This window comes from Gopherus evgoodei, chromosome 1 (assembly GCF_007399415.2).
Source record: "Gopherus evgoodei ecotype Sinaloan lineage chromosome 1, rGopEvg1_v1.p, whole genome shotgun sequence".
NCBI lineage: Eukaryota > Metazoa > Chordata > Testudines > Testudinidae > Gopherus > Gopherus evgoodei.
Genome location: NC_044322.1, coordinates 48,770,205 through 48,795,576, shown reverse-complemented (window position 1 = coordinate 48,795,576; position 25,372 = coordinate 48,770,205). Strand labels below are relative to the sequence as shown.

At 44.3% G+C, this 25,372-nt stretch overlaps 1 protein-coding gene across 1 annotated transcript in view; it reads left to right on the top strand.

Annotated features, from left to right (window-relative positions):
- Positions 1-12,519: 12,519 nt before the first annotated feature.
- SMAD9 (SMAD family member 9) overlaps positions 12,520-25,372 on the top strand; it is an 80,737-nt gene continuing 67,884 nt past the window's right edge. Inside the window, 1 exon segment of the mRNA XM_030563483.1 lies at positions 12,520-12,590. The gene's annotated coding sequence lies outside the window, so the exon portion shown is untranslated.

Genomic DNA, 25,372 nt, shown 5'->3' with positions numbered 1-25,372 from the left:
AATGCATGGCTTGACGCAGCCGGTTTCAAGCACTAAATTTTCACTGAGGCTCTTTTTCCTCTTTACTTCTGCCAGATAGTGTAAACAGAGATAAATTTGGTCCACATAAATCAAGTTTTTAAATTAAAAAAAATAGTCTTCCAATACAAATGGCATATCTCGCTCCACTTGTTGAATCCTGCTTTGATCCCAGCTCTGAACAGACATGCCATGCTAATGAATAGTGTGTTGCCAAAGATTTTTCTTTTGTGTTTTGGGTTTTAATGAATTTATTTTATAAATATCCTTTATGGAGGAAATGTACTGTCCTTGCTGGAAAATCTGCATCTTTTAAAATAAAAAAAAATTGATGGCTGCCCTCATCATTAATTGTGATCATGCTTGCATGTAGGGGGGAAGGTCAGTATACCATTAATAGAGTGGGTTAAAGTAGATGAATGTTTCTCAAACTGCTATGCTCACATCCAGCAGCGACTCCAGGCACCGGCACTCCAAGTGCGTGCCTCAGGCAGCAAGCCGCAGGGGGCGCCTTGCCGGTCCCTGTGAGGGCAGCAGTCAGGCAGCCTTTGGCAGCTTGCCTGCAGGAGGTCTGCCGGTCCCGCGGTTTCGGTGGCAATTTGGCAGCGGGTACGCCAAAGCCGCGGGACCGGCGGATCTCCCACTGGTAAGCCGCTGAATCCGCGGGACCGGGGACCTCCGGCAGGCAAGCCGCCGAAGGCAGCCTGCCAGCCGTGCTTGGGGCAGCAAAACAGTTAGAGCCACCCCTGCTCCCATCCCTGGTGATGCTCCTATTTCTTCTGAGAGAGGCTAGTGTCAGCTCCATGAAAAAGAAAAAAGGATTTCTTGCTTACCTTTTTTCTCCCATACTATTGTTGTATAAGGCAAAATACACAACAGGAAAGAACACATGGGCATGGTAGACTCAGAAAACCCCCAAAACACAACCCCAGGATATACACAACAAAGCACACACACACTCCTCTGCTCTGGATGATTTCTAAGCATACAATGTAGTAAGCACCATTATAGGGCTCACAAACTATTTAAAAGGATACTGATCTATTCCTATGCAGTATAGCTATAAACTCAGCAAAAGCAAAGTCATCTATTCTGAGTATTCTCTAGAATAGATGCTTCTGCCAAGTCTTAAGAGGAAATAAGCCAGGGGGAAACAGAAGTTAGCAAGTTGACCTGTTCATATATTTAAATACTTCCAAAAAAACACACTATTTTTCCTTTCTCTATATCTCCCTCATGTTTCCTCCTCCAAAGTCCCCCAAAAATTGTGAAGGAAAACATTAATCTGAGAAGAGGACACCTGGACATGTTTCATGCTGCCAGCACCAAACCATCCTTGGAACTTCAAAAAGTTAGATTTCCTCATGCAAAAAATGTTTGTATCCAACAGAGTTTTAACAGATCTAAACAGGAATTGATCACAAAACTAAAAGCTAGTGATTGCTTAGGTGTAGCTGATCCTGATTTGATTACATTTGTTATGTGTAAACAGAATTAAGTCCAATCCAATTCTACTTGGTACTTTTCAAGGGCCAATTTCACATAGCTGAAAACAATTATGAGCCAAAGAGCTCTGTGAGAGAATTTAAACAGAAAATGTGAATAACTGAACTGTTGCAGAACATTTTACTATATGACCCAAAAGCCACATTACCACAAATTGAGAATGAAGACTATGCTGTTTTTCTTTTTCTTTTTCAAACAGCCTGACTTAGAAGGGAAATGAAAGCAACCATTAAAATTGATAGCAATGAATATAAAGTACAAGCCAAGAATTTTAGGAAAATTAATAAGGGAGCAAAAGGACATAGGAGAAATTTATAGCCAGCAAAGTTAAGGACAATAAGAAGGAATTTTGGTGCATCAAGAACAAAATGAATCCTAACAATGGTATTGATCCATTACTAGCTAGAAATGGTAGAACTGCCAATATTAACACAGAAAAAGAAGTAGTCGTCAATAAACATGTTCTATATTTGGGAAAAAGCAAGATGTATTTATATCATATGATAAAATACTTTAAATCCTAGTTACTGTAGGAATGGAAACAGCATCTATTAAAGTTAGACATTTTTAAATCACCAGGTGCAGATATCTTGCATCCAAAAGATTTAGGATCTGGCCAAGGAGCCATTTGGTCATAATTTGCAATGTCTTATTACCCAGGAGAAGTTCTAGAAAACTGGAAGAAAGAAACATTGTCAATAATGAAAAGGGTACCCAGGATGATCCAAGCAACAACACACCTGTTAGCCTGACATTGTTCCCAAGTAAAACAATGGAACAGCCATGTCAAATAATATAGCCTGTAGCACCCCCTGTTGGTTAGCATCGCACTACTGAGGCCTGTGTTTCCCCTTAACTCTGATCCCCTTCCCCTTAATTCCCTACAGGCTAGATATTCTGGGGTCCAATGACTCTTCTGGGGTCCAATTTTTTAAGTCCTGCAGAGTCTTTCTAAAGAAAACTAAAATATAAAGCCTTCATCCCAGTTTCAGCTGGGCCCAGCCTCTCCATCCTGAAGACCTATCTTCCTCTCAGTTTCAACACTCCCTAGAGGGAACAGACTTCCTCCCTGGGGGTCTGTCTTCCTGCTCTCCCAGCACCTCCTGTCTGGAGTTTGGCCTTCTCCACAGACCTTTCCCCTGCTGCCTGAATCAAGGCCCTGCAGGAGTCTTCTTACTCCTGGAAGCATCTGTAAGCATTTCCCCACAATCCATGGCTCTCAGTCTCCCACCATGCACACTCCTGCTTTATAAGGCCCAGATGCCTTCCTTGGAGACTTATTGGGCAGCAAGTAATTAGTCCAAGTGCAATGGATCCTGCTCACCCCCGCTCCCTCTTACAGGGCCAGTCACCTGTGGCAGGCTGATATGGAATAATGCCAATACATACAGGCTTATGGAAAACGGATCTTGTCAAATTAACTTTTTTAATACATTTACAATTTTGGCAATAAAAATAATATTGTTGATTTAATATACTTCAACTTCTGTAAGGCATTTGAGTTGGTACCACACAACATTTTGTTTAAGTAACTGGAATGATACAAAATTAACATGGCACACATTGAATGGAATAAAACTGGCTAATGGATAGGACTCAAAACTTCATTGTAAATGGGGAATCCTTACCGAGCAGGGGACCTCTAATGGGGTCCCACAAGGATCAGTTCTTGGCCCTATGCTATTTAACATTTTTAATCAATGACCTGGAAGAAAACATAAAATCATCACTGATAAAATCTGCAGATGAGACTAAATTTGGAGGAGTGGTAAACAAGAAGGAGGACAGGTCACTGAAACAGAGTGATTTGGATCTTTTGGCAAGCTGGGCACAAGCAAACAATATGTGTTTCAATACAGCCAAATATAAGGTCATACATCTAGGAATAAACGCCATACTTACAGGATGGGGAACTGCATCCTGGGAAGCCATGGCTCTGAAAGAGATTTAGCAGTTAGGATAATCAGCTAAACACGAGTTCCCAGTGTGACACTGTGAGGGTGAAAAGACTAATGCAACCCTTGGATGTATAAGGAGGGGAATATCAAACAGGAGTAGGGGGGTTATATTTCCTCTGTATTTGGTACTGGTGTGACCATTACTGGAATACCATCTCCAGTCCTGGTGTCCACAATTCAAGAAGAGTATGGAAAAATTTAAAAGAGTTCAGAAAAGAGCCACAAGAAAAATTAAAGATTTGGAAAACAAGCCTTATAATAAGAGACCCAACGAGTTCACTCTGTTTCTCTTATCAAAGAGAAAGTTAAGGCATGACTTCATCATAGTCTGTAAGTACCTACAAAGGGAACAGAAATGTGATAATAGATTCAGTCTAACAGACAAAGGTATAATAAGATCCAGTGGCTGGAAGTTGAAACTAAACAAATTCAGACTAGAAATAAGGTGCACATTTAACAATGAGGGTAATTAACCACTGGCACAACTGACCAAAGGTTTGTAGTGGATTCTCCAACACTGACAATTTTAAAACCAAAAGTGGATGTTTTTGTAAAAGATCTGCTTGAGTTCAGCTACAGCTATTGGACTGGAATGAGAAGTTCAGGGGAGTCCCATAACCTGTATTATGCAGGAGGTCTGACTGGATAATCACTATGGCCCCTGCTATCCTTAAAATCTATGATTTGATGAATATTGATTTTTTTGCCCTATGGCAATATTTGACAAAACCTGAAGTAAATGAAACGGCTCAGGCGAATTTGATAAACAGTTCGGAGAATTGTCACAAACACACAGGAAGTAGCTGCCCGTTCATATTCCTTTTTCTCCAATACCATAAATGAAGTTCAGAAAGTAGTAAAGGCAGAGAACTATATTGGTTCTTGAACCAATGCCAGCTGAAACTGAGAAACATATAAATATTTCAGCCAGGCCAGGCAACCAGCGGGGAAGTAATTTCTTATAACACATACATCAGCCAGTGATGACTAAAAGAAATGGAAACCTAATAACTGGAGAACATTAGCATTATCTTTCTTATCCAAGGGGGTTTTAAAGCATTAATACCATAGGTCACTAAGTTGTGAACACCATCAATTAAAAAGCTGGAAAAAAATCCCACAGTAGATATTCTTCTTTCTCTATCTCCCTGTGGTTTCTGGTTTGAAGGTGTGGGTTGATTTTCTGAGGGAGAAGCAGGGAAGGCAAGACTTAATAACACCAGCCTTACATTTCAGTCTCACCTCAGTTAGATCTCTTCGGACAAGTAGTTCTGCAGCTCAGGGACCACCATCAATATGCTGTCCTCACTGCTTGAGAATCTTGTCCTGGATTTCTTCAGCTGCATTTGCCCTGTGGAGGAACAGCTGTCTCCGTTGGTAACAAATAAAGATAGGGAGCTGGGCCTTAACCTCTTGTGGACCTTGTAGATTAGGACCATGATTTTGAATTGGGTCAGAAACACAGAATCTGTGGAGCACTGGTAAAATTTGATCCTGACAAATTTGATGGAGTTCATCCAGATTTCTACCATTGTAACTGAGAGTAGAATTTGGCTCAAAAACTATAATCACAAATAGTAATACTTCATTCTTGAACAGCCAGTAAATGACAACTGAAGGGTACAGCAGAAGGGTACTGTAGCAGGGTGGACCCCTGCTCCTGCCCTGAAGGGGTTAAAAACAGCCCTGGGAAGGGGCTGTGGCTGGAGAAAGCAGCCTTTAGGCTGGGGCAAGCAGCCTGGGCTGATTGGGGAAAGTAGGCTCCGCTGTGGCTATGCTCCAATCAGGCCCAACTGGCCCCTATAAGAGGCTGTGAGCCAGAAGCCAAAATAGTCTCTCTTTAGTTATAAAGGGAGATGGGCCTGGCTGCAGGGAGCTGGACATAACGTACCTGAGTGAAGCAGGGCTGGGGAAAGGCAAAGGAGCTGGGGAGCTCTAGCTTGGAAAGACCCAGGCTGTGGCCTAGCATTGGGCTAACAGGTACTGTGGGTTGCAGAGAGTAGGCCAAGGCAGCAGGTCCAAACCCTCCTTGCCAGCGATGAGTAGGCTGATACTGCAGTCTGCCCCAGGGTGTGGGGCTGGATGATGACTGGCAGTAGCTGTACACTGAGGCAAGGTGGGGATAGTGGGTGGTGGTTCCCTAGGTAGGGGAGACCCTAAGACTGAAGGGTTACTGCCAGGAGGCAGAACCCCATGTAAAAGGGCACTGGGGTCCAGGGAGGGACTTAGGGCCAGAGGACAGGCAGATCACTGGCCTGCGGAGGGTGCTCCAGGCTGGAACAAGCTAATTCTGGAGGATGACCAGCAGGAGGTGCTGTGGGGGTGAGTCTGCTAGTCTACAGGTACTTACAAAAACTGAACAACAAAAATCTTCAATAGGCTAAAGCTGAACCAGTGCAGTGTAGAAAAGTGCTCTATTTAGTTCAGGAACTCAAGATGACTTGAGTTATTGGGTTTCTTAAGGTTCCAGAAGTGGTTGATAGTTCATTTTCATTCCCTGCCAAATATTGTGTCCTTTCCATTCCTGCCATCTCCTCTGAGTCTAACAAGAAAAGTGCCACAAAAAAGTAGTAAAATGGTAAGTTTTAGTTCTACTGTTTTGAACCACCTTCTGATCCAGAGGGGGCAGGCTCCATGTTCCATTATCGGTATCTTGAGCCATTCAGTCTGGCCACTATTTACATTAACACAATTTACTCTGATAATTACTAACTTGTTGGCTTGAGCCTTGTTTTTGCTGCTGCTGCCCTAACTTTATTTTCTTTTTTTTAGGTATCTTTACACCTCTAGAATATTCTTTTACGGTCTTCTCAGATCTTTGTACATCTTTCTACCACTGATGATTTCCCTTTTTCCCTTTGCTCTTTAACTCCCCCACCACTCAACCTGTCCCACCACCTCCCTTATTGTGCCTCCTTCTGTCTCTTTAGCTTTGCATTTTAGCTTTCAAAAGCTGCAGCAGAAGTTGTGAAACAAAGGTGGTTCCAATCTCTTCACTGTGAGAGAACAGAGAATCCAGCGACTCACTATGATTATGAGCACAGTAGTGCCAAGTCGTGCAACATCAACAGGCTCAGCAACTGCTTCACTTTGCAAAACGTCCTGTCTTTCTTTTAGGAACTGGCTTCTCAAGTCACAAGCAGGAAGAATAGATTGTCCTAGACAGATGAATGTTTGTTGGGAACAAATGTTTTATTGTGACAATTTTAAAAAGGCTATATTTGAAGATTGCTGCTAGTTAAGTTTTATATGGTGTACGTACCTGATCAGGGCCTTGTTGTTTTAGGTATGCAGAGGGAGATAAAGTGCCTGCTCTCTGTAGTTTACAATCTACTGTAACCAGAACACTTTAATTCACATTATTGTATAGGGGTTGTAGTTAGTTTATATCCTAAAAGTAAGAGAACAGAGCATTCTCTAGAAGATACTCTGCTATATTTACTGTCTCCTATACAGCTTTCAATCTAAAAAGACAAAATACAGACATCCAAGTAAGGGAAGAATTGTCACATAGCATTTCCCACAAGCCCTAAAACTAGGTGTTTGAGGAAGGAGAAGGTTACATGTAGGATCAGGCAGTATGTTCCATACATAGGGGGCAGCATGCAAGAAGCCAAGAACTTGGGTGGGGAAGGACAAGGCAGGGAGAAAGGTGGGATTAGGAGAGCTCAGGATTTGAACAGGAGAGTGAAAGGTGATGAGTGATGACATGTAGGCTGGAGCAGAGGTGTGCAGAGCCTGAATGTGAGAACAAAGACTTTCAAATTGACACAGAAGGGGATCTGTAGCCAATGAAGGAACTCACAAGTAGGAAGGGGTGATACAAACAAGGGCTGTGATAACATATTAACTATATTCATGAGGTGTGCTAATAGTTGCTTTCCTGGTGATTGAGGCAATGCATAGTCTATCTTCTCATTGTGATAAAGTGACTACATCAGGTGTGCTGTATAATCTGAACTGTAACTGTGCATGCAAGAAACATGCTCACTGTGACAGATATTGCAATCCCACACCGTATCTTTGAGTACCATTATATTAAGGATTTGTGTATGATTGCATTCTATTGCATGGGTGAGGTTTGCCACAGCTCCTACAGGAACTAAAAATAGTGGGGTCTGAGGAAGGTGAGTCAATAAGGCTGTAAACAATTCAGTCCCTCTGGGATGGTCTGCGTATACTTGTTCAAACTGGGTTTTCTGGAGATCAAGAAAGAGAGATGGATATAAAGGCTGAGTTTAAACAGACTCAAGGTCTTCTGTTTAGCTTAGCAAATGAACTGGAGCTTTGGTCCTGAAATGTCCCCAAACCCTTCCTGAAGAATTAGAAGGAACACTGGCCTCCTAGACTCCTCATGTGGAAGGGTCAGAAGGGAGTAGGATGTGGGTCCTTGCCCTGAGACAGATGACAGCTGGAGGCCTCTAACCTGACTGAGCACTCCAGGAGTGGACCATGGAGGGAAGATACAACAGGTGCACCTAGTTAGTTCCACTGTTTCACTAAATCAGTTTTTAAATCAGTTTAGTTAAATCTGTGCAAGGCTTGTGTGGACACATTTTAATTTGTTTACAACTGGCTTATATCAATTTGGCTTAAAGTCAGTAAAGTAAACAACCCTGGTGCTATAGAACACTGCAGCACCTTGTGCACCTTTTCTTCTGCTATATAATGTTTTAAGTATATAAATCTTTCAGATAAACAATATTATGGGTGTAAAGGCTCATGTAGCATCTAGGTACTATGGTGACAGCCACTTTATAAATGTTTATAATAGATTTTTGAATAATAGCATCTGTTCAACCACTCAGCTATCAAGAAGCCTTCAAGTAGATGATGGAAGATGTGTAGGACCAGGCAGGGAAGCTGAAACTGTCCTAGAATTGGATAGTTCTATCATCTCCCCATCCCCACTGCAAACTTTTTATTATGGAGCTATAATTCCATTTATGGAGATGGGCAGGATGTTCTAATGCCTACCCAAACCACCTAGCTTTGCTGCTATGTTTTACCGCATAGACAGTCTTTAATGAAAAAGTTGGCAGGTGGAAAAATTGACCAACATTTGGCAGGATCTTTAATCATCTGTGCAGACAGATTTCAGAGGTTTGGGCCCTAATTCTGTAGATTGCCACGTCCTTTTAGGGGTGAAAGAAAAATGCAGACCTGTTATTTACCAGGCTGCATGTGGCAATAGACTGTATAGGTAAGGGATGCAAGGAGAGTATGGGTCACGATGCAAACTACAGGCACACACACAACTAAAATTAATTAATTAAAAGTTTTATTGGGGATAGTTACAAGGGGTAGGGGAGCAGCGTATGGTTAGCTAATAGGGTTAATGGAACTTAAAACATACAATGGCTAAAATATTTACTATTAAACAATATTTATAAACACAGATGCAGCATTTAGTAATAACCAATACTTACGAAAACAAACTCATAACGAGCGGCAAACGTAGAAACTCTGCTTAAAACGCATGAGCTGAGAGAGGCTTCGAGGTGATCAGACTCGGTTACGGGTGTGCACAAGGTACACAGGATTCGTTTTTCTTTCTCCTCTTCTGCCTGCACATGGCAGACCAGCCTAAAATACCCACTATGACATCATAGAAGTGTCATAGGGGACGGGGCCCAAAAACTGTCTGTGTTCGTTTCTGATTGGTACAAGCAAAGTTTACACCAAGTAGGGGAGCAGGTGCCTGAAAGTCTGGCTTCGCCCCCAAAGGTGAGGAAATGCATATAGTTCAGAAGGCATTTAACACTGAATGACAAAGGAAGAGGCTAGGGCACTACCGGTATGGGCAAGTTTTAGGATGCAGGCAGGAACTTACCTTAACAAATTCAATTCAACTGGATCCCCTCAGTGCAACTGTAGCTCTAGATTTAGCTAGTGCCTGTTCTGTGCTATCAGTAAGGCTACAAATTAGTCATGGGTATTTCTAGTAAGTCATGGACAATAAACAAAAATTCACAGCCTGTGACCTGTCTATGACTTGAACTATATATCCCTGACTAACTCTTAGCTTGGGGGAGGGGTGCTGTTTAGGGTAGGGGGGAGCAGGGGACCACTGCTTGCAGGGGGGAAAGGGGCCGGCAGCACTAGCTGCTGGGGGCTGCTGAGCAGCAACTGCCCCTGGGCCACCCCCACACCGCTGCTCCCATTGCCCTTGGGACAGCTCCTCAGGCAGTCCCCAGGGTCAGCCACATGAGCTGCTTCTCAGGCAGTCCCTGGGTCCAGCTAGCTGGGGCTGCTCGAGCAGCTACTGGTGCACTCAGCCGCACTGCTGCAGCTGGCTGCGGGGCTGCCCAAGATGTTGGCTGAGGAGCCACTCCAGCAGCAACCGGAGTGGCTGTCCCTGGGCCACCTGAGCAGTTGGTCCCTGGGGTCATCCACACCGACTGCTGCAAAAGTCACAGAATCTGTGACAGACTCAGAGCCTTAATTATGAATGCCTAGAGCCCTAAATTCACAAGTACCAGTTATTTCTAGGGACTTCAATTACTGGTATCTGTAGCCCTAGAGATCACTGGTGGCCATCATTTCTCTTTTAACTCTATGTATCACTGCTTATATAATATGCTTTGTTACAAGCTGTTACACAAGGGGCAAATGATTATTAAAATATTTAATAGCTAATATCTAGTATTACTAGGGTGACCAGACAGCAAGTGTGAAAAACTGGGGCAAGAGGTGGGGGGTAATAGGCTCCTATATAAGACACAGCCCCAAATATCAGGACTGTTCCTATAAAATCCAGACATCTGGTCACCTTAAGTATTACAGATAAGTGATAAATCTGCTAATATTAACTGTTTACAAATTATGATCTTCTCTAGACAATTTAATCTCTTAAATTGATGTAACAATCCAAAACTCCCTTACAAATGTGCTTTGATATTTACAACATATTTTGCATTAAAAGGGCAAAAGGAAGACCCTGAGCGCCTCATGCACACAGCAGTAGAGGTAGGATCTCCAGCTGCAGTGGAGAAGAAAAGCCTTATGCCCACATTAAGCATAATGCCTCCAGGGCTTCTGGGGTAAAGAGGAGCAGTACTGCTGTCAATACTTGCTAGCCCTGACACCTTGCGCTTTTGACTCCTAGATGCTGTGCTAACAGGGCCCTTCAGAACATCTTTTGCCTTCTAACACACTTCTGTCACCCCAGCAGTAATTTGTCCCATTATATATTAGTGCAGCATATAGAGAACTAGAACAGTGTCTACTGTGGGGTAAAAATGAAATGGTTTCATGCCTTTTATAAACACTCTTATAACATGTTCTGTTGCAACAGACTGACAAACACACAGTTGTCTTATTAATGTGGATGCATTAGGAATAAACTCGGTAGCAGGGCCGGTGCAAGGAAGTTTTGTGCCCTAGGCGAAACTTCCACCTTGTGCCCCCCCCAGCCCTGCAGCAGCTCCCTGCCCTGAAGTGTGCCACCCACCCCCCCGGGGCAGCTCCCCACCCCCTGGCCTGAAGAGCCCTGTGGTCCCTCCCCACCCCAGCTCACCTCTGCTCTGCATCCTCTCAAGCAAGACTGTGCAATGGAACCCCTGGGCTGGCGGCTGCCAGCAGCGGCGTGCTGACCCAAGGGACCTCCCTGGGTTGCCAGCGGCCCACCAGGGCAGCCCAGAGGATTCCTGGGGTCTTCGGCGGCAGGGGGCCCCCGCTTAGGCAGTACTTTGGTGGTGGGGGCCCTTCCGCTCCGGGACCTGCCGCCAAAGTGCCCCGGAGACCTGCCGCAGGGCCCCCCCCCCACCACTGAATTGCTGCTGAAGCGGGGCCAGCTGCTGAAGTGCAGCTGGGTCTTCAGTGGTAATTTTGTGGCGGAGGGCCCCCGCTGCGGGTCTCTGGAGCACTTCGGCAACTGGTCCCAGAGCGGAAGGGCCCCCGCCACCGAATTACCGCCGAAGACCGGGCTGCATGTTGGCAGCGGGTCCCACTTCGGCGGTGATTCACCGGCGGGGGGTCCTTCCGCCCCAGAGCGGAAGGACTCCCCGCCAGCGAGGACCAGGAGCAGAAGAAGCTCTAGGGGCCTGGGCCCCGCAAGAGTTTTCTGGGGCTCCCAGAGTGAGTGAAGGACCCTGCAGGGGCCTCGAAAAACTCTTGTGGGGGCCCCAAGGGGCCCGGGGCAAATTGCCCCCCTCTCTGGGTGGTCCTGCTGGTGCGCTGACCCAGAGGAAACCCTGGGCTGCCGGCAACGGCGCGCTGACCCAGGGGACCCCCTGAGCTGCCGGCTGCCGTCGGGAGCTCAGACTCCCTCTCTGTCCCAGCAGCAGCAGCTGCTCAACCACTCAAAAAAAATTTGGGGGTGCTTTTCGGTGCCCCCAAATCTCTGTGCCCTAGGCAACCACCTAGTCTGCCTAAATGGTTGCACCAGCCCTGCTCTTTGGAAATGTACCCTTAGCATTAAGGGTGGGAATGAGAGTCACAAGGGAAATGCCATTGCTTGGGACAGGTGAGCAAGTAGGTAAAACCCTCTGCAGGGAATGATCCTTCTTTGGGTGGAGGGATGCAAAGGGGTGACCCACTGGTTATCCTCTACAGCTAACTTCCCTGCCTTTCCAACTGCCATGGATGCTGGGGGCTGAATCACACTAGCCATCTGGATTCTCCAGCCTCCCAAAAGCACCTAAGTTAAGTCCTAGCCCCTCTAGGAGGGTGAAACACACCAGTGAAGGGGGCCCCAGGAACGTTTTTAGGGTTTGTATAGCGCCTAGCACGCTGGGGCCTGGGGCAGAGGTGCCTGTTTGTACAGCGCCTAGCACGCTGGGCTCCCCTCACTGAATGCCAAGCACCCCCCCGTCAGGGGCGCGCCTTGCTGGTGGCGGGAGTGGAGCAGGGGCCCGGAGCAGCCCTGGACCCCTCCCCCGCGCGGCTGGGGTGGGCGTGGGCAGCGCCCAGGGGCGGCACCGAGGCAGACGCCCTCCCTGGCCGCGCTCCAGCTCGGCGCACTAAGACAGGCTCGGCGGCTCCAGCCTGACTGACGCCGGCCGGGACTGCTGCTGCTGCTGGCCCCTGCTGCAGCCCCGTCCCCGCCGCGGCAGCGAGTGGCTGTGCGAGCCGCAGAGAGACGCGCGGGCGAGGCGCGAGCGGCAGGTAAGAGCCTCCTTTCCCCTCCCCACGCGAGCCGGAGACGCGGCGTGGGGCTTCCCCACGGCCAGGGGCGGCCGAGGCTGCCCGCAGACCTCCCGCGGCTTTGCAAACTTCTCGCTTGGCAGGAGCCTGCGGCACGTGCGCGCCCCGCACCTTGGGAGGAAGGTGCCGAGCCTGGCCCGTTTGCATGGCAGGAGAGATGGGGGTGCTGGGGGGGACGGGACCTTTGTCAGTGTCCTGCTGTCCGTGAGCGCAGGCGGGAACGCGCTTCCTGCCCGCCCCGAAACTGATCAGCTGCAGCAGGGTGTGTGCGCCTGGGGTGGAGGCTGCCGGTTCTGCACAGGCATCGCTGGCTAGCCAGGCACTGATTCGGGGCACACTTTCCCGTGCTGACCCAGAGGAAAACACACCTCTGTCCAGGGCTGTATAATTACAGTGCAGGGGCCGCAATGAAAGAAATGGCCTCTCCCATGAGGTGGTCGCGTGGATCTTTTCCATTTAATTGCTCTGCATTGTACTTACCTTGTAGGCATTTAAAAACAAAGTTAAGAACGTGCTTCTCAAGTGTTTATAGGCTGCTACGCGGATCGTTTCCTTGTGTTAAAAAACTTGTTTTTTTCCCCTCTTTGCTGGCTGTTCCTATGCCAGATATTTGCAAGAGGGAGGGAGGGGGAAACAGATACAGGAGACAAACTGACGCCAGTATTGTGATCGAAAGGAGGAGCACAAGGCAAAACACTTTTATGGATGGCTAAACGCTGACATGTCGTCCCACTATTATGATTTCTTTCCTTCTCATTTAGCGGAAAAAAACCCACATGGCACGTTTTGAAACACTTTTCCCCATCACATTGCATTTTGTAGTCTAAAAATCTTGCTACTGGAAATACCTGCCAATGAAACATCAGTATTTGTCAGATTTTGTTAGCACATTTGTGTAACTAGCATATCAATCTGAATCTGAGCAGTGTCTTTTGGACAAGCAATTACTGCCATTGAGCAGGACTTCCAAAACAATAATCTCAGCTATGGGAAGTCGCCTGATTTTATTTTATTTTTTTAAGCGAGCCTGGACAGTGTAAACAGAGGAAATTCATAGTTGGTTCAATTTCTAAATTGTTATATAATATAGTGAGTGGTTTCAGATATTTGTACTTTCAGTCTAAATGTGTACAAACTGTTACCAGTGGTATTTGCTTTAAAGGAGTCTCATCAATGTGAATGAAAATGAAGAATACATGTATAATTAAATGTTTACTCCAGTGGTTCTCAAACTTTTTTACTGGTGACCCCTTTAACATAGCAAGCCTCTGAGTGTGACTCCCCCCCATAAATTAAAAACGCTATTTAAATATATTTAACACCATTATAAATACTGGAGGCAAAGCAGAGTTTGGGGTGGAGGCTGACAGCTCGCGACTCCTTTATGGAATAATCTCATAACCCCCTGAGGGATCCCAACCCCCAGTTTGAGAACCCGTGGTTTAGTCTAAATAGATATAAGGAAAAAAGAAATTGACAAAAAATAGGCAACCTCTCAATGAATGAGTTTTCTCTTAAACTCTTAGAAGTAGGAAATAAGGTACAAGTTCTTGGACTGTATTCAGGTTTGGGGTTGTACAGGAAGGACAGTGCAGATAAGACACAGATTCAGTATTTTATAAATGAGATGCACATAAGAACATGTTTATAAATATTAGGAGCACATTATCTTCTAATCTTCTGTGGTGTAATCTAAAGGAAGTACTATAAAATTTGACTGTGAGCAATGAATTCTCATAGCAATGGCTTGGACAACTGTCATCTCTCAAAGTTCATCCTTTTTATTCAGCCAGACAACTCCCTTCTTTTAGATTTGATAGGTACCAGTGCCATTGCTGATCTGCACTAACACTTGTTGGCTGATTTGTGTTTGTTTCCTATTCGCTTTTAAAACAGGGAAATAATTTTTACAACATTTCCTTTGTTATACCAGTTCAAATAAGTTTATATCAGCAAAGTTTTTGGTAAATGAAATTTGCTGAGAAATGTATATAGCTATATGTTTACTGAGGTCTACAGTGATTTCAGATTCTCATCTCTGTCTGGCTTTTCAGGAGAGGGAGAGGTAAATGTTTTCTTCTTCACTTTATTCCTGACATTTAGAAACACGAGCAGTTTTGCAAAAATGACTAAAATATGGATCTAGTGTATTTTTTTTTGCCACTCACTGTGGTAATTAAGGTTGTAAAATTATTAAAGGTACCCAGAGTCTGGGATAGATGCTTTTGTTTATGTATAAACTGAAATAAAATACAGTGTGTACATCCTCAGTGCCTTACAACACTAATTTTCACAATGCGCTTGTGTGATAGGGAAGTATCTTATTTTAACACATTTGTCCAAACTCAAGAGACACATACATATATGCCCAAAACATATGTTGATGATAGAAATACATTTAGAGGAATCAAATATCACGAAGGTCTGGATGCTGCTCCCATTGGAAATCAGTGGAAGCACTCACAGTGACTTCAGTTTCAACATAATTGGGCCTAAACCCCTGGAATCAGACTAGATAAACAATAAAAGATGTCACAAAACGCTGGTCAGTTAATTGCCCCTCCCCCCTTCTTTTCTTTACAAACTTTCTTCATCTTAACGCTCTGCTGTTATCAGTCAGGGAGATACGGTCCCACAATCCTCTCTCTTGAATACTAAACTGTTGTAATTCTAGTGGCCAGGCTAATCCATCTTGATAAAGTTTTATTTTCCCCTTGTTTAATTCAGAGGAGGATAGCTGTTAATTATTAGTGACCTCTAACCAAAGCACTAAGTAGAGTATTACTACTGATGACAGTGGCTAGCAGCAATTCCAGGATCAGCGGAACTGTGCCTTCGGATTTAAATGAAGTTCACAGACTAAAGCTGGCCGAAAGGAAGAAAATATGCTTTTGAGTAATTTGTCCATTGCAAATAATATAATGTAACAATTACTAATGAGCATTTGTATAGATTCTGTTTGCTCTGAATGTTCTTTGGAAGTAAGTGCAGAGTGGGGAAGAAAGCATGGTAAATATTTTAAGTTCAAACAATATAGCAAAAAAACCATGTATGCAATTGGTGGTTGTTCCTGACTCTCTGATTTCCTGCTGGTGGTTGGTATAAACAATAATATGAATGTTTATCTGTATATTAGCTGCACAAAATAATAAGTAAAAGACAATGAGAGCTTTATGCTGGTTTAGTATTGTCTGAAAGCATTTGGCATAAGAAAAAATTAGAAACAGAATTCAGTTTCATAAAATGACCATTCAAAAAAATAACCTAACTCATTTTCTTTGGCAGTTTTTTTGCATCATGTTCAAATAATAAGATTAATGTTTATGAAAAAGTGCTTATAATAAAGAACCTAGGACTGCTCCTGAGAATGCAATGCCAAATCTATTGTTTATTTTTAGTTAACTGAAAATCTTGCAACCTCTACTCAAGAGAGTAGTACCAAAGAGTTGCAAGATTGGAACCAAGACTACTAAAATCCTTTCTAGTAAATGCATATGAATTAGAATTAAGCTAATTAACCAGATTTGTATTGCATATGCATGTGGCTTTAGGCAGATGTGGTTTTGACCATTAAAGGGTTCTGCAGGAATTGTTGCAACACCTTATACAAACAAGATATAGACTTTCTTTAAGTTTGGAATCAGGATTGCAGCAAATAAGGCAAAGAGGTGTAACACCTTCAGGCAGATATATTTTGGGGACTCCTGTGCACCTCAGTAGGTGCACAGATGTAGAAAATTTCTTTGGCTTTTTCTTTCCAACCTAATTTCAAATGCAACATATCTTCACAGAGCTAATCTGCATCATTCTGGTGGTTGACTTTAAGGTTGAGGTTGCAAAATTCACCCCATGCTCCCCCCCATTGATTAGGAACACCTTTGTGTATCCTCACTGTTCTCAGAGCAGGAATGCAATTTCTGAATCTTTTTTCCCACTTTCTCTGTCATTGTCAGTAACATTGCTATCCTCCCCTCATCTGAACTCTTGGCGACAACTTCGACTTCTCTGTTTCTTCAGATCCTCAGCTAAATCTTCAGTCTTTTTTTTTTTCTTTACTGCACTTTCCAAATTCCTCCCTTCCTTTCCTTCACTGCTGCCACAGCATTAGTCCACTCTGCAGCAACTTTCCATCTTTGATACGTAAAAGCAGCTGCTTTTACAGATCCAGACTAACACGGCTGCCCCTCTGATACTTGACATCTTTGATACTGCAGCCTTAAGCTTTCCAGCATCCTTATGTTTGCTCCCCATCAGAAACACCACTGCCAAAATCCTGTTCCTTTTCCTCTATGCTTCAGCCATGTCTCCACACAAATACGCCCTTTGGAATCTCTATGCATCAGCTTTCCTTCTTTCTTTCACACTAAATTTAAGCTTCATACTTTCAGATCTCATATGGGAGTTGCCCATAAGCTCCAGAGCTGTGGTCCATTTAAAAACACATCAGGATGTTTGTTCAGTTTTGGGCCTCCTTTTCCCCCTCCTTCCTAGGTTTCACTGGCAGCAGGCGTAGTAGGTCTGTCACCATTAGCTTGTACTCTGTTGTTTGTTCTCTATTGCATTGTATTTGGTTATGCTTCTATTCTGTAAGCAATGTGAGGCATGGAACATGATTTGGTTCACACTTCTGCAGTAGAGTGTTTGCTAACTGTACTGTAGTGTGTAAATAATACTTTTAAATGCAAATGATTGTGCTAGGAAGTCACCAAAATTCAATAAAGTTGAATTGTTTTTTGAGTTTGTTCTTTATTCATTTTTTTAAATTTAATTTTCTAGATTGTTTACCTTAGCTGTGGAATCCTTAAAATGGTGTAAAGCTGCCTGAAATAGAAAATAAGACATTAGTCGACACTTTCACACTTCAGGTGCTTAAATTTAAGCACCTAATGCCGCATGTTGTCTCTTATAAAAATACTCTGATTTTTAGAGGGAATGAACACCACACAACTCCAATTGAAGTCATTAGGAAGTGGGGACTGATGGGGACTATATACATACCTGGATGGATGGGTGCCCAGCTGTGTTGGTCCTTAGCCATGTTATAGTGACTCAAATCCCATATAAAGCCTGAGCTTATCCAGCTGTGTTATGCAGGAGCTAAGTGGAAAATGCCCAGTCCACCTTCAGCAGCCTCTGGGCTGCTGTCACTTGGGGTATGGCTACACTTGCAGTTGTACAGTGCTGCTGCAGCAGCGCTTTGAAGTGCAAGTGTGGTCACGGAGCCAGCTCTGGGAGAGAGCTCTCCCAGTGCTTCGGGTACTCCACCTCCCCATGGGGATTAGTTTACAGTGCTGGGAGCCGCGCTCCCAGTGCTGGGGCACTGTTTACACTGGCGCTTTACAGCGCTGTAACTTGCTGCGCTCGGGGGTGTTTTTTCACACCCCTGAGCGAGAAAGTTGCAGCGCTGTAAAGCGCCAGTGTAGCCAAGGCCTTGGTCTCTTCAGTGATGGAGTCCTTGCCATTGGTCATGTTTTACACAGGCAAATAACTCCACTGCCCACCTGCGCTCAACACTCCTCCTTATCACTGGCATATTTGGATGTAATTCCCCAGCAGGCAGAGATTGTGGATGCCTCAAAGGGTATCATGGGGTTCCATGCTATAGAGTACATATTAGTGCAGAGTACTGTGGATGCTCAAGCAGGCAAGCTTATTACATTATCATTTTCCATAGTAATACACAATGAAGCCATTTAGGAAAAAACTATTTGAATGTGATATGACTTGAGCAACGCTAATGTGATTCAGTGGAAAACTGCTAATATGGGAAGTTGAAATCTCTCTGTACATAAAAAATAAATTATAAAAACTGAAAAGAAGAAAAAATCTGTGCATCCTTATACCCACTTTCTCCATTTTCTCCTAAGCACACAATGTTTAAATGATGGAATTATAGCTACTTTATTTGTACCTGCTGTTGATCAGATTGGAATCACTTCTGAAAGTTCTCTCTTCTGGAATTTAGAAACCTCATCTGTATTTTGTTTTGCATTCGGCTACACCAAACCATGTCTTTGTAAAACACATCACACTGTGTTAACATAATGCTGAACAGATGCTGAAGGGTTTCAAACACCTTTGGGTTTCCCCTGATTTCAGGGAAAATTGAAGGCTCTCAGCACCTTGTAGAACCTCACTGAATTGGGCCCAAAATCTCTTCTGTAATAAGTTGGAAAATTTTACACTTATGAAGATATAACATTTGCTTCATCTAGTACCTTTGCTTTTATTGCACAGTATAGCTCAAATAGCACATTGTGTTCTAGGGACCTGAGATACTAAATTTTCCACATAAAATATCCTCTACATGAAAAGTCCACATTAAGTACAGGTTAGGTAACAGCTCTTTAGATATATATCCATTACAATATGTTGAACATCTAATTCCAAGCTATTCCTTTTCCTAAAATGGTTATACAACGTGGGAAAATCTCCAGGAAACCAGTGATTGATAACAAGGATTACAGGATCTGATTAGTATGGAAATACATTCTAGCTCAGCCCTGACACTGAAATACTTCTGCAGTCCTTTCTTCCTGTAAGTGTTTGTCCTGATGGCATTTGGATGTGCACTTTGTTTGAGAAGGGCCAGCATTTATTTTAAAAACCATTAACTCTAATTTTTCCAACCATTTTGTTTTTAGAAACTATGTTGGACATTGCTACAACGTAGATGGGAATGCTTGGTATGCAAGGAATTCAGGACTCTGCCTGCCTGTAAAATGGGGATAATATTTCCTTCATTCCAGTCTTTGTCTGTCTTGTTTATTTAGGTTGTAAATTCTTTGGGGAAGGGACCTTCTGTTATTGTGTATCTATAGTGTAGTGTTATTGTGTATCTATAGTGCCATTCACCAAGGGGTCCTGCTATCATTTGGGCAGTCTAGAGACTAATAAATAATAGCAATAATTGGTTAAGCCTCCTCTTTCATTGGTCTCGGGAGGCCCCTCCCAACAGTCCTTAATCAAACATTGGCTTCAAATGGAAGTTTTGCCTGAGCAAGGACTGCATGATTGGGCCCTTGTTCTTTATTCTGGTGAAGGTCTAGATCATCGATTGAAATCAACATCTGAGGTTCAGCTGGAAAATTAAGCCCCAACTATGCACCAGTCGGGTGTGAAAAATCCAGACCTTTGAGTGGTCAACCACTGTGATCTAACACTGTCTATGATTTGGGGGGCATGTCATAAACAGACAGTTAAGGGTTAAGAAGTTCACCTAGCCTAGCTGACACCTGAGCAGAGGAACCAATGGGGGGACAAGATGTTTCAAGAGGAAGGAGGGAAGTTCTGTGCAGGAGTGAAAAGATTCAGGAATCACCCAGGGTAGTAAGTATTAAAGAAGGAATGAATTAGTTGGTTTATTTCTTTTTGTGAGTTTGTCTTTTTGCGTTAGAGGGATAATCAAATTGGGTTTTCTTTTGTGTAACTAAGGGTTTTGCCCAGGGGAACATCCTCTGTGTTTTGAATCTGTTGTCTGTGAGAGTAGCTTGTATGCTAATCTTGCAGAGGTATTTCTTTTACCCTTTTTCTTTAATTAAAACCTTGTTTTTAAGAACCTGATTGATTTTTTGCTTGTTTTAAGATCCAAGAGGTTTGGATCGGTGTTCACCAGGAAATTGGTGGGGAAGTCTCTCAAGGTTACCCAGGGAAGAGTTACAGTACTTGTGAGGGAAAGATTCTGGGGGGGAAAACAGTTTCCCAAATGACTCATAAACAGCTGCTTTAAACAATTTGGGTGGTGGCAGCAAACAGATCTAAGCTGGTAATTAAGCTTAGGGGTTCTCATGCAGGTCCCCACATGTGTACCCTAAAGTTCAGAGTGGAGGTAAAACCTAGGACATGTGTCCTTAAGCTGACCTAAGTCCCTATGTAGACAATGCTAGGATAATGGAAGAATTCTTCCATCCAGCAAGCTACTGCCACTGGAGAAGGTGGATTAACTACAGCAACCAGCGAACCCCTTCTGTCGGCGTAGGTAGTGTCTACTTTGAAGTGTTACAGTGGCGCAGGTGAGATGCTGTAGCACTTCAGTGTAGACACTACTTATGCCAATGGGAGAGGTTCTCCTGTCACTGTAGTTAATCCACCTCCCCGAGAGGCAGTAGCTAGGTCAATGGGAGAATCTTTCCATCAACCTCATGCTGTTTACAGGAAGGTTAAATTGGCATAGCTATCTCTCCCAGAGTCGGTGGATTTTTCACACATGTGAGAGACATAGCTATGCCAACGTAAGTTTTCTTGTAGACCAGCCTTTGGTGAAGCCGAGCATAGACTCATACTCATAGACTCTAGGACTGGAAGGGACCTCGAGAGGTCATCGAGTCCAGTCCCCTGCCCTCATGGCAGGACCAAATACTGTCTAGACCATCCCTAATAGACATTTATCTAACCTACTCTTAAATATCTCCAGCGATGGAGATTCCACAACGTCCCTAGGCAATCTATTCCAGTGTTTAACTACCCTGACAGTTAGGAACTTTTTCCTAATGTCCAACCTAAATCTCCCTTGCTGCAGTTTAAGCCCATTGCTTCTTGTTCTATCATTGGAGGCTAAGGTGAACAAGTTTTCTCCCTCCTCCTGATGACACTCTTTTAGATACCTGAAAACTGATATCAGGTCCCCTCTCAGTCTTCTCTTTTCCAAACTAAATAAACCCAATTCCTTCAGCCTTCCTTCATAGGTCATGTTCTCAAGACCTTTAATCATTCTTGTTGCTCTTCTCTGGACCCTCTCCAATTTCTCCACATCTTTCTTGAAATGCGGTGCCCAGAACTGGACACAATACTCCAGTTGAGGCCTAACCAGCGCAGAGTAAAGCGGAAGAATGACTTCTCGTGTCTTGTTTACAACACACCTGTTAATGCATCCCAGAATCACGTTTGCTTTTTTTGCAACAGTATCACACTGTTCACTCATATTAAGCTTGTGGTCCACTATGACCCCTAGATCTCTTTCTGCCATACTCCTTCCTAGACAGTCTCTTCCCATTCTGTATGTGTGAAACTGATTGTTCCTTCCTAAGTGGAGCACTTTGCATTTATCTTTATTGAACTTCATCCTGTTTACCTCAGACCATTTCTCCAATTTGTCCAGATCATTTTGAATTTTGACCCTGTCCTCCAGAGCAGTTGCAATCCCTCCCAGTTTGGTATCATCCGCAAACTTAATAAGCGTACTTTCTATGCCAACATCTAAATCGTTGATGAAGATATTGAACAGAACCGGTCCCAAAACAGACCCCTGCGGAACCCCACTTGTTATACCTTTCCAGCAGGATTGGGAGCCATTAACAACTACTCTCTGAGTACGGTTATCCAGCCAGTTATGCACCCACCTTATAGTAGCCCCATCTAAATTGTACTTTCCTAGCTTATCTATAAGAATATCATGCGAAACTGTATCAAATGCCTTACTAAAGTCTAGGTATATCACATCCACCGCTTCTCCTTTATCCACAAGGCTCGTTATCCTATCAAAGAATGTTATCAGATTAGTTTGACACGATTTGTTCTTTACAAATCCATGCTGGCTATTCCCTATCACCTTACCACCTTCCAAGTGTTTGCAGATGATTTCTTTGATTACCTGCTCCATTATCTTCCCTGGCACAGAAGTTAAACTAACTGGTCTGTAGTTTCCTGGGTTGTTTTTATTTCCCTTTTTATAGATGGGCACTATATTTGCCCCCTTCCAGTCTTCTGGAATCTCCCCCGTCTCCCATGATTTCTCAAAGATAATAGCTAGAGGCTCAGATACCTCCTCTATTAACTCCTTGAGTATTCTAGGATGCATTTCATCAGGCCCTGGTGACTTACAGGCATCTAACTTTTCTAAGTGCTTTTTTACTTGCTCTTTCCTTATTTTCTCTTCTAAACCTACCCTCTTCCCATAAGCATTCACTATACTAGACATTCCTTCAGACTTCTCAGTGAAGACCGAAACAAGGAAGTCATTAAGCATCTCTGCCATTTCCAAGTCTCCCATTACTGTTACCCCCTCCTCATTGAGCAGTGGGCCTACCCTGTCCTTAGTCTTCCTCTTGCTTCTAATGTATTGATAAAAAGTCTTCTTGTTTCCCTTTATTCCCATAGCTAGTTTGAGTTCATTTTGTGCCTTTGCTTTTCTAATCTTGCCTCTGCATTCCAGTGTTATTTGCCTATATTCATCCTTCGTGATCTGACCTAGTTTCCATTTTTTATATGCCGCCTTTTTATTTTGTAGGTCACGCAAGATCTCAAGGGTAAGCCAAGGTGGTCTTTGGCTCATTATATATAGACATGGACACCAGTTTCCCTAGGAAGGTAATACTTTAATACCCAGAAGGCTAGTACAATCAAAGGGAGATGATTCTGAGTAATTGTGCTGCTTAGTATATATACTAGGCTGGGACCTGGTGGAATAGGGTGGGCCTGGGTTCCCCTGACCCTGGCCCCGTATGAGGGACTGGATGTGCACTAACTTTTAAGCCAGAGGGCTGAAGTCCTAGACTGTTGCTGTTTGCCCCAGTCAGGAAGCTGAGGGCCATAGACTGTTTAAGTCTTTAGCCCTATCCAGAGAGTCAGCTCCATAGACTATTGTTGTACGCAGAACTCTCCTGCTGGAGACCTGAACTGATATTCAGCCGACTTACTCAAATTTGGATATGGCATTTACCTTCCTAAAATCAACACAAAACTTAAGGGTCCTGTCAGGTTTCAGGAAGAGGATGATGGGGCTGTTGCTTTGGGACCTTTCAACCGCCCCCAGGTCCAACGTGGCCTGTGCCTCCTTTTCCATTATCTCCCATGTTCATTGCAGCAGGGGCTGAGTGGTCTCTCAGACAATCGTCCCTGCCATTGTCAATATTGTATGCTGCACAAAGGTGGTCTGTCTCAGTCAGGCTCTGAAGGTTTGAGGGAACACTTTTAGTAGACTCCTGACCTGCCTTTGGTTCTTGGGTCAGGTTGTTCCCAATCTCTTCGGAGTCAGTCGGGATGGGGGTCCTAAGTCTGGCTTTGGGACATATGGGGCAATCCAGCAGCCCCTCTCGAATCTGCCATTTGTCTAGGAGATTTATATCATAGACTTGCTGTTTCTTTTTCCTGTCTGATTGCCAGATCTCATAGGTGACCAGCCCCACCCGGCAGATACCCTCACAGGGACCTTACCACCAGGCTAGCAGTTTTGATTCATCTGAGAGGAGCAGGAGGACAAACCCTCTCACTGGGTTCGAAGGTTTTCTCCCAGGCTCCCTTGTAGGTCTGCTCTTTGGCCTTCTGCGCGCTGTGGAGATATTTCTCTCACTAAGACCCCTACTCTCACCAGCTGCTCTCATGGCTGTAAGTCATTGCAGGAAACCCTGTGATGGGGACAGTACCTGTTCCCAGCTCTCCCACATCTGTGGCTGCTAGGCATACAACAGCTCCAAGGGGGGGAATTGCATTGATGATTGTGGGACCTCCCAGATGGCCAGTAGTAGAGGTGGGATGAATTGGTCCCAATGTTGGAGGATTTTGGGGGGAAACTTCTGCAAGATACATAGGGCCCTACCAAATTCGTGGTCCATTTTTGTAAATTTCATGGTTGTCAAATTTTAAAAATCTTGAATTTAATGGTTTCAGATATTTAAATCTTAAATTTCATGGTGTTGTAACAAAGGATGAATATGTATTTAAAAACAGCAAAATATAAACATGCAAAGCCCTTTAGTGAGCATTTCTCAAACTGCGGGTCCTGACCCAAGAGAGGGTTGCAGTATTGTCATCCTTGCTTTTGTGCTGCCTTCAGAGCTGGGTGACTGGAGAGCACCAGTCCAGCCACCTACCTCTGAAGGCGGTGCAGAAGTAAGGGTGACAGTACCGCAATCCCTCTACAATAGTTTTGCAATCCCTTTTGGGTCAGGATCCCCAGTGTGAGAAACACTTTACTTTTGTATACTTTTACCCTATAGTATAGATAAAACTGCACAAGACCAGGTTTCATGGTCTGTGACATATTTTTCATGGCCATGAGTTTGGTAGTGCCCTACTCATAGCCAAGTATCCCATGGTGTGGATGTCATGGTCAAGTTGCAGAATGGCTTGTTGATGGCACCGGGGCACCACCAATTGATTTTGGGTTTCTTGCATCTGAGGGTTGAGGTCAATGTGGTATAGGCATTGCCTGTTCTCTTGAATTGGGGGTATTGTGCTGCCCGGCAGGGTTCCGTGACTCTCCCATTGATGCTGACTGCTCATAGGCTCAACTAAGCATGGGAGTCTTCCTGATCTTGGCCAAAACCTGCCCCCAAATTTGACAGCTCTTTGTCACAGGGTTGCACTGGGGTGTTCCCCTTGTCAGCAGTGTCAAGCTTACTATCTTGACATTCCCAGACACTCTGGTCAGGTCACTGGACATCTCCTTCATCCCTTCAGGGAGGTCTTCCTCAAACACCAATTCTGGATGATTGGACTTGGGATTTGCGGTGCATGGAACCTACATGATTTACCCCCAGTCGCAGCCAAGGATGACTGGATATGCTGGCTTAAAGGCCAGAGCCTGTCATGATCCTAGTTTCACTGTTTACCATCCTGGTGACTTGAGCAGTGGGATAAGGCTTCACATCCCTGTGAATACACTGGAGGCAGATGATCCCTTCTTGTGGGCCTGGGGGTCCTAATGAGGTCTTGGCGGATGAGGTCTGCCCAGACCCCAAGTCTGAGTGTGGAGACCTGCACCCTGCCAACCTCCACCAGGATTGTCAGCTTGCTAGAGGGTTGTT